Consider the following 10,831-nt stretch of genomic DNA (forward strand, 5'->3'; position numbering starts at 1 on the left):
AAACAGGAAAAAGAGAGGATCGGAGAGATAGAAAACATCAGAGGAAAAAGAAAACCAGGGGCTGAAGTAGGTAAGAGGGAGGACGGCTGAAACAGAAGGCAAGGAAGGAGAGACAGAGATAAACCAAGTGAGCGGAGAGCTTGGGGGAGAAAGGGGAGAAACGAACGAGAAAAAGAAAAAGCTTCGGAAGAGTAGAAAGGACAGCTTTTGGGCTGAGCAGGAAGAGATCTGGGCAGTGGAACAAGGAGGTTTTCTGGGCAGAGGAAAAGGGAAAGCCAGACGGGCTGAACTGGCAGAAAAGAAACAAGAAACGGAAAGGGAAAAAGGATTTGGGTTAGATAGGAAAAGAAAAGGCAAGAACCTACGTGCTGAGGAAAGAAACTAGGAGGAAACCAGAACCAGCAAAGTTTTCTGCAGAAATTTCATCAGAACGGGATGGTTTTCGGCACACCTTGCGGCGTGATCATCTCCTTGCTGATTAGTTGATTCGACTAGATTTTGATTTCTGCATAAATTAGGGAATCTGTAGAGCAAGTTGTCTTCAGGAAGTTTCCACAAAAGGCTTTAATAAATCCCTCGAATCTGGTCCCCAAATCCGCAGCTTGACTTCGCTGGTGCGATTTCGGAGCCGCAATGGGACAACTTCAGCCGCTCTTTCACAGCGTTTCCCTTCCGGACTTTGATCCAAAAAGCTTCATCAGGTACTCTTCTGAACTAATCTTATAGTACCTCCCCTTGCCATTTGTTGGTTTATTCATTTGTGTTTCTCTTTCGTTCCCTTTGCTGCCATTGGTTTGTATTTATGCGCTGTTTTGATTTCCTGTTTGTTTGATCTACTTCAAAGCTGATTTTATAAAAATAGGATATGAGGCGGCTAGATGGTTTCGTATGTTTAAGAATTATTTTACACTTTGTGGAAAGTTGATAAAGGTCCAAACTTTGGGGCTATTTTCTTGGTTGGACGGTGAATGCCATTGTATGTGTTTGCCGAGCCACTGAATCATCCTCAGATTTTGGAACTTGTTGCCACTGGTATCTTATTTGTTTTCATGGTCTGTGTTTAGGAGGTTTCCGTGAAGGTTTGGTTTGATATTTTGCAGCAAATATTATTGATGCATTGGTGCATTTTTGTTTAGTTGCTTAGATTGGATCTTCTAAGATAGACAATCGTGTTCGGATGATGTTAATTGAATGAGCTAAAAAATTTGCAAACTTTCCCTATGCTGGCTTTCGTTTTCTTGTATGCAATGAGGCAAAAGGGAGGAGCTTAATGAGAACTTGGGTTTGGTTCTGGTTTGTTGCATGTGTGTTAAGTTCTGTCGTGCATGTAGTTGCTGAAATCTCAAAGTGTTCGAAAGTTGTAGGAACTGTCAAGGTTTGCATGCTCCTTTTGTCCGACTTTTGTGCTTGAATCTAAGGTTTTGTATTGCAAAGTGAGAGGATTAGTTGGTAGGTTTGTTGCTTGATTTAAAGGATTGGATGTTTGGTTGAAAGTTTTGATCAAAGTTGTGCTTGAGGTGGAAAGTTAGGCTCTTGCATTTAGTCGAGCATGCTAAGTGCTATGTGCTACGTGTTTATAGATGATTTGCATGTCTACCTGCTTTCTATTGTCATAGTTGAATGTGATGGATGAATGCGTTGCCGTGGCTAGTCCAACGCTGGCCATGGTTTTTTCCCCTCGAGCTCTCGCAAGTCCAATGCTTGTGAGAGAATTTTAGAAAAGGGCTAGTCCAATGCTAGACCCAATAGGCCGTCCCCTCTCGTTAGTACATACTTGCATGTTTCACTACATTTCATGCATTTTTCTTAGTTTTCTATCATTTGGCATGCCCCTCTAACCCTTTCCCCTTCATTTTAGGTTTTTGCATCTTCATGCTAGTTATAGGGTACATTTGCTTGAGAGTCCCCTTTCGATAAGGGAAACGAGCGAGTGTGGCTCCAAAATAGCCTTAGCACGCTAGTTCTTCCTTCTAATCAAAAGGAAAATTAAAGTCGTGAAGTTAGAAGTCATTCCCGTACCCGACTTGATGCATTCCTCTAGAATTATACACTTTCATTTGTATCATACCACTTCCTCACCTTTTTTATCCACATTTTTTCACTACTTATATTCTTCTCAAATCCACATGACATGTTTGCACATTTTCTATCACTTATTTATTTTCTACCTCACAAATTGCACCCAATTGCACTTATATATTTTATACTATATTTTCATCCACTTGCACACAAACACCTTTATTTTTCTCAATTGACACACATGCACTCTTCTTACATTTGCACACATGCACTTTTTCTTACATTTGTACACTTACACTCATATTTGAGTCTTCATTTGCATCATTCGCGACCTCTATGAGGACTTTCCTCATTGGTCACCACAATTCATGTGGTTGGGACCAAAAAGCCTCATAAGAGACATTTTAGATTTAGAATTGCATTTTTTCTTTTCTTTTCATATTCATTAGTCACATCCAACATGCAACGCATATTTTGGGTAGAAGAATTAGGAAAAGTGGGGCTAAGTCACGCAACTAGCTTTGGCTAGGGTAAGGGAGTGCCTTAGGCTTTGCCTTTGCCTTCTCCCTTATCAAATGTGACCCCCGATCCCTTTCTTTGGTTGCATAGACCTAAAAGTTCTTTAAAAGGGTTTGTTTACTTTTTCGTTCAAAAACAAAAATCATTTTTGGGTGACTTGGTACACCCTAACTCTATACCAAGTGGCGACTCTATTTTTCTATTCAAAAATCCTTTTTGAGCTTTGTTTGGCCAAACCGTCGCATTTCACAATCCCACGGCCTTTTATTTTCATTTTTCGCACACGTTCACATACACTACATTCACACCATTTCAAAAAGTGGGGCGCGACAGTAGCTATTGTGCAAGTATTTTACAATTGAGAAGCAATTGTCTCTTGTGCAGATCATATATTAATCTACTATAATTGTAGGATGGTGCCCATTTTGCTCATGTTTTTCACAAAAACATAGGCTAACGAAATTATTCATCCTCAAGGAACCAACTCCAACTTGAGACTCGAAGTCTTTTTTCATAATCCTTAGGATACTCAACTATGCATGTTGGCTTAGACTAGGGACTTCCTTTCTCACTAGCTAACACCACACCACAAACAGGTTTTTCAAAACTCCTTAGTAGTGCTATTGCTACTTGAAGTGAACAATAGACATTGAGGTTAGGGGAGGAAAGGAAGGCAAAAAGAAGATTGGCCAACATTGTGAGGACCCAAAAAATTTCACATTTTCTCAGCATTATTTTATTTCTTTGACTATATTTTATACTTTCCTTGAAAATATTAAATTTTCTATGCATTTTTATAAGTAAGTACAATTTTAAAATCATCTTCCTAAAATGAGTTAGTACGTGTTAAATTTGAAGTGCATTATGGATGTGGGACCCGTTAGTACAGTAAGTATGATAAATTTGTGACCACTAGTTGGAGTTTTATGTTAAGTGATATTATTTTACAAGGTACTAGGAGACAATTACAGTATATTGAGATAGATTAACCATTGGAAGAATTAGATGAGAATTAACTCTTGGAGTGCCACTGTCACAAACCTATTGGACCTTACCTTTGACCAAGACTTCTCTTGATCTTTATCTTGAAAATTTTGGATAAACCTCTTTCATTTGTTTCTTCTCTTGGCTGAATCTTCTAGCTAGAAAAGGAGAAAAGAAAACTTCAATTCCAACTTCAATCCTTGCTTGGATCTTGAGTTCTAGCCACAAACTTCACAAATTACTCCATACAAAGTGCTAGTTAAAGAAGATTAGGAACTTGAATGGAAGGATTTTTGGAGGACAAAGCCTAAGCTACCATTTTTCTTGAGTTTTCAAGGTATTTTGCCAAGAAACTCTTCTTTACTTCAATTAATTGGTAATTAGTGGTTTAAAGTTGTACTTTTGGTAGTTTATGAGCATATTTCATAGTTGGAAGTAGTATTATGGAAATTCCAGTTTAGGGTTTCATTTTTAACCCTGTTCTACCCGAATCTGTTTGACCTAGTTAGAGGCTGAATTGGCCTTAGTACAAAACATGAAAGTTGTAGGGAATGATGTTTTATAGTTGCCTGTAAAATTTCAGCTCAATCGGAGTAATGTAGCCTATGCAAAGACCACAATACCCTCACCATTTTAGGATGTTTCCAGTGTTCCGTTTTAGTCAGTTCATCCAGTTTATCCTGTTTATTCACTAGGATCCGTACTGATTTAGCCATTTGTCAAAACATGAAAGTTTTCGTACTATGTCTTAGATTTTCAACGCATCCAAGAACACCTTAAACGGACCTTGGTAGCCTGAGATATGACCATTCTAGTGCAGTGCAGTTAATTAGCCGTATAGTTGGAAGTTGGCTCTGTAATTTGGGAATTTGACCAGGTTACACTGAAAATTGGACTAAGTGATCTTCATGAACATTGTAGCCCTATGTCTTAACTTCGAAACGGTATAAGTTGTACACCAATCCGATAAGCATAGTATCGGTTGTGTCATTTCCGCAAAAACCCGTCAAATCTGTTTTTGTTTAATATCATTTCCGCACTTGTTACTAGTATGATTGTTGTCCTTATGTTATCTTGAGCCTATTGGACGGCTATTGAAGTTAGATTGTTGTGTGTGTACTTTTGGGTTTAAATGAGAAAAACAATGAAGCCATAAATGGCTGGAAAATAGGTAAATACAAAGGGCGTGCCGCCCAAATTTTCGCTCGAGGACTAATTTTCTATTTGAACTTGTATATTTTCATTTGGCAAATACTATGACCATTTTTCCATCTTAAAACATGGTCCTTCTTCAATTGGAAACTCCAAATGTTTGCTTACTCTTACTAAATAAAGAGAAATGGTTTAGGATTTTCTTGGGTACTTTGTTCTCCTTTTTACATGAATTTCATTAAGACTTTTAGTTTATAAAATCTACTTGAATATGAGATGATTTTGAACCATATAAACGATTCGGAAAATAGTATTTCTTAGCCTATCTAGTTGGATTCCGACTTGTCTTTGGTTCAAGTGTTTTCATTGGAAAATTTTATAATCCTTTTGAGTTTGGTTTTACATTTGGTCTACGAAACCCTAATATTTTTTCTACGGGTCTAAATGTCCTCGTTTCACTTTAAATACTTAATTGTTTGTGCTAGATGAGCTGTAATATTCTGTCTCGTTAACTTTAGGTTTTCTCGGTGACTAAGGATAATATCCGGAGGGATATTTTGCAAGTTGTTTTGCGTACATAGGTGAGTGTTCCTTGTTTACTATATTACTATATTATTCTTGACTCCATGACTTGTGTTATTGTTTGATAACGTGTTAAGTACTTGCAATGATTTTCAAAACAAGTTTTTTCTGGGCGAGTGTGTACTTCATCGCACTCGACCTAAATACGTATGAACTCTTCAATGATTTAATGATTGAACGAACGATTAGTTGTGCATGAATGTAAGCCTTCTGGCTGAACTGGGCCCTGCCCTTCGTTACCGATCGACTCGAGCCAGAAGCGGACTCGGTCGGGCGATATGGTGACCCTGGGTGAACGTTTGGTATACTCGAGTATTACCTTATAGTCCGGACAACGTCCGGATGGGTGGAGCCTGGCCAACGGCCGGGAACGGGGTGAATGAACGAACGAAAGAACAAACGAGGAATTTTACTTACAAAAATGCGTTTTTAAACGATTGAAGGAATAAGGGGAAAAGTCAGGAGAACGAATGAACAAACAAATTGCTCCTTGTGAGCCGTATCCTTTTAATGAATGTGTTACTATCGCTTTCCATTATAAATGTTTCTTGAATTATTGATACTCCATGTTTCATGTATTGAAATGATTATTTGATTATGTGTTCGGAACCTCACTGAGCTTTTAGCTCATCCCTTTAGTTTTGTTTTCCTTAACAGGGGACGGTGAGCAGGATGTGAGCATAGACTAACCTAGTCTAGTTCTTTTGTTTTTTTGTTTTTGTAATGGTTCTCGCCCTAGTGCTTGGCACGGGTTGGTTGTATGGTGAGGTGAGAACCTTTGTACATTCGATGGTTGTACTTCCTTTTGAGATAGCAATGTATATATAAGTTTCACTTAAGTTTTGGATTGTTGTATGTTATTCCTCTGGTTGTATCCCGGATTTGATTAACAAACGACTGAGTTCCGGCGAGAGCTGGGCAGGCGACCCGCCGAACCCTTTGGTACGCCTTAGGGGGAGGTGGGACCGTCACAAACATTACTGAAAGAGTGTCCGACAATGTCAAAATAAAAGCTCTTCCTCGAGTTCAAAATGTTGATTTTACTTCATTAGAAAACTAGGCTAAAAAGACATCATTCTAGGAGAGTTTTTCAAAAAGAGAGTAGAAAAAAAAATTCTCTTATGGGGTTTTCCAAAGGAGTGACCTAGGCAACAAAAAAGGGGCTTGATACTTCAACTAGAGGAGCAACCAGTTGGTTCACCAAACCTTGGTAAGGAATTGCCGCAAAATGTAGACAACATAGATTGATTGAAATTATGTAATTTAAGCTTCAGTGCCAATATTAATGCCCTCTTTCTCGACGAATAAACAAAGGGTTCAGGCATGACTCTAATGCTTGCCAATTGAAAACAATGTTCCCTACTCAGGATTGGATGACTTGAGCACCGAATCCTATTTATATAATAGATTTTCTTTCTTCGGGAGAGGAAAGAGTATATGAGAAGATGAAAGAAAGGATTCGGGAGACATGGCTTTTTCCCAAAAGATGAAAAGAGCTTAGCTATCTAGCAACAATTCCGATACCTTTAAACCATCAAGCAATAACACAAGGACTGACTCCTCAACTTGGTCAGTGAGTGTACTGCCTCAAATCAATGACATAGACTAGAAAAAACTGCATATATTTATAATAGATCCCTGGTTCTCACCCTTACCTCTGAGTCTAGATTATCTCTTTTGATAGGCGATCCCTTTTCGGGATTTTGGGATAGAGGAGATGAGCAAAGAAGATTCTTAGGCCCAAGACAAAGGGTGGGATCCACTCTTTGGGGAATATAAGTCGAAGTAATAACAAAAACATTTCTAGTGGAATATCTTTCACAATCCCTAGAGAGATAATTCACTAATAGACTAAGGGATAAGTAATTTGACTCATTCACATTCATATCATGAATGTTTGGAATCCATCGGCCACAATGATCCGTAAGTCCAATATGAAAGGACTCTTGCTCAATGGATCAAAGTTACACTAGGGATAATAGGTTGATGACTCCCAAGAGTTAGGTGTGGGCACGGGTCGAGTACCAGTCTCGAACGACAAATGGTTGATCCGACCCTAATATATCGGATCACTATTTTTTTGAACCTAATCTGCTCTGCTTGTCCTCTTGTATCCCAAAAAAAAGGCAAGTCATAGGGTATCCGCCCCTAACCTTGATAGCAGGATCTGTTGAATCATCAAGAACATGAATTATGATTTGATTAGTCGGCAATGATAAGCCGCAAGTAGTACCAATTGACACCTGATACACCTAAACATAAAACAAATAATGTAAACATAACGCATTAAGAACATGTATGATAAATAACACAACAAAATTGTTAATATAGCATTCACGAAGTTGTATAATAAGAAAAAAGGTAGTACCTCTTTTTCATTGTACATTGGAATTTGCACTAAAACCATGGGGTAACGTAAATTTCCCATCTCCAAATCTTCCTTCATTGGCTCCCATTTGTACTTCTTCTCAGGTTTCCACTTGAATATCTTTATCAAAACTGTGACAATTCCCATATAAACTCTTTCCATGAATAACAAATACCAATGAAAAAAATGACAACTTACTAGGAAACATAGCATTGAATCTAAACATAACATTATTTTTCAAGCACAACAAAATTTCAAAGAAAAGCTACAATCCCAAAACTGTTTCAACAGCCTCAAAAGGATTTCAAGAACAAATTTTTCAACTGAAAACTCAAATTAAAACATTGTACATCAATAGAAAAGATTCATCATTCTACAACACATTAAGAAGCACAAGTATCTCTTCAAATCTTCAATCTTCAATATTAATAATAGAATGCTTATCTGTCAAACCTGAAAAAAATTTTCAAAAAGTAAAACAACCAAGAAAGATATTAAAACAAGTGTAGACACCAAATTTTTGTCAAATTTTATGTTTTCTTGAATATTTTCTATTTGATGAGTCATTTATTTTCTTACATTTTAAGTATATTTTATCTCATTTTTGTAGGTTTATCTTAAAAATTTTAAAAAAAGAAGAAAAAAAGAGACCATGATTTGAAAGAAACTAAACCCCTTTTGACATCTCTAGGCTCCATCCTTGGTCATAGGACTGACAAGAAAAAAAAACCGGCACTTTGGGGCTCAAAAAAATGTACTCTCTCGGCTCTGACACAGAGGAGACAAGCCAAAAAGAAAACAAATCAACTCCCCACCTTTTTCTCCCAAAAAAATACATCTCTCGGTGGCACACTTGCACAAAAAGGGAGCTCTCTTGGCATTTTTTTTTCCCATCAGACAAGAGGAACAAAAAAAAAATAAAAAGCACTCTCCCTCTCATCTCCCTCTCTTTTTTTCTCAACAAACTCAACACACAACTTCAAACATCAAAAGAGAGGCGGCAACCGGTTGGATAATTGGAGCTTTGCATCAGAAACTTCGACCAAGGGATTGCCACCTACATAGAGGTAATTTTTTTAGTTTTGTTTAGCACATTAAATCCATGCTTCATTGTCTAGTTTTCTTTTGCTTTTGTTGGTTTCCTTGGTTGTTGGGTTGCCGAAATTTGGGAATGGCATAACTAGATTAGGGAGAAAGGAAACAAAGTTTGTATTTGCATGTTAACTGTTTGGAAAAATGCCAAAATGAAAAAAAAAAGAATTTTAGGGGCTGTCTTGCTTTATTTTAGTCTTTTTATGGTGTTTTCTTGTCAAACTAAGAACATAGTTGCATTGTAGTGTTATTCATTTCCCATTATTCTTAGTCAAATCGGTAAATTAAAACGGAAAGAGAGGGATTCGAACCCTCGGTAAACAAAAGCCTACATAGCAGTTCTAATGCTACGCCTTGAACCACGCGGCCATCTCTCCTATATAATGATTATGATTCCAAACCGAGTGACTGACGAGTCATTCATATTAATAATAGATTATTGTATAGGTACGACTAATCCATTTTCACTATAAAAATAAAAAAATTTTCATCATAGAACAATTAGTCGATCTTTTTTCTTCTTTGGATCATAATTCCATGAAATTGAAGAAATTGACATAGTTCTTTTCGTTGATATGTTATACTACTACAATTGTAGTACGTTTGGATGAAATCTAATCGGGTTCAAATAGTTCTTATTGATTCCTGTCAAAAAAAGGAAGAATTGGAAGAAAGGAAAGGGTTTTGGTATAAAATTTACAATTTTTGGGTGAGATTTTAGTGATTTTTGAGAAGCAAAACCGTGACTTTTTTTTGGCCATTTGACCACTTTTCTTTCATTTCTTGTAAAAACTAACTCCGGAAATGGAATCTACGCGAAAATTTGAGTGGGAAAGTGTATTTTGGTGAAATTCGGTGACCGGAGGGTCGCCGGCGACCACCGACGACGGCGGTCCGGGGGCGGCGGCCATCATGGCCGCCAACTGAAGTGAGCTTCGGATGGCCAGAAGAGAAGAAGAAATGGATGGGGAAGAAAGAAAAGAAAGGAAAGAAAAATAAGAAAAAAAAGAAAAAAAAAATGGAGTAAAGAATTGGGCTAATATTTTAGTGGGCTTGTTATTATCTTGATTGGGTTTTGATTTATTTCTCTTGGGTTTCAGTTGGGTTAGAAGGTCAGGGTCCATTCATTTTTGGTTGGGTTTGAGTGATAACAGGACGGGCTGGCCTGGGTATTTTGGCTTGGACTTTCGGTTGGGCCGGATGGCCTTTGGCTTGAAAAAATAGAGAATGGCCCAATGGCCTGTTTTCTTAGGAATATCTGATACCGAAATTTGCACGTTAGCCCCTGATCTTTGGAGTAGTTTTACTTCGGCCCAGAACATTTTAGATTTCTTTCACTTAGGTCCTTAAATTAATTTCACTTTGGTCCCTGAATTTTATCTTTCATTTAACTTTGACCCCTAAACTTTGAAACAATTTATTTTTGTCCCCAAAAGTTTCTTAAATTTTGCAATTCAGTCCTTGATGAATTTTGACTATCTTTGTTATAATTGTTTCTTTTCTTTAATAGCTAATTATGTTACTTTTGAGTATATTTAACTTGTATTTTTAGATATTCTTAAATTTCTTTGCATTTAACAGATTAAGATGAATTTATTATTATTTTTTTCAATTAAATTGGTGCCATGATTCTTTTGTTCATTTTGAGTATAAATAGGGCCATGTAACTCCATTAGGTCACCACTTCAAAAGGGAGGTACCCCTATTATTATTATTTCAATGTCAATTAGGTGCTCTTATGTGCTACTACGTGTTCATATATGTTTATATATTTTTATATGCTTTGTTTATTTGATTTAAATGTTCATTTAAATTTTCTTATGTTTGTTTAGTTAATTTTATAATTATTTGACAGGAATTTAAATACCTCAGAAATGTAATAGATAGGATAATTATATTTTTTTAATTATATTTTTCCCTTTTAGATTGTAGTTAGGTGCTCCCCGATGTAATAGGTAAGTTGTGTGTTATGTGACTTATGTGTTATATGCCTTACCCGCTTTCCTTAGGATTTTTGCATTTAGATATTATGCTTATGTGTTACGTGCTCTTATGTGTTTATTTGTTTTAATTTATGTCTACTTGTCTTATTATGTATTAAAAATGCATGACGTC

The sequence above is a fragment of the Coffea arabica genome, chromosome 1e (assembly GCF_036785885.1).
Source record: "Coffea arabica cultivar ET-39 chromosome 1e, Coffea Arabica ET-39 HiFi, whole genome shotgun sequence".
Lineage (NCBI taxonomy): Eukaryota > Viridiplantae > Streptophyta > Magnoliopsida > Gentianales > Rubiaceae > Coffea > Coffea arabica.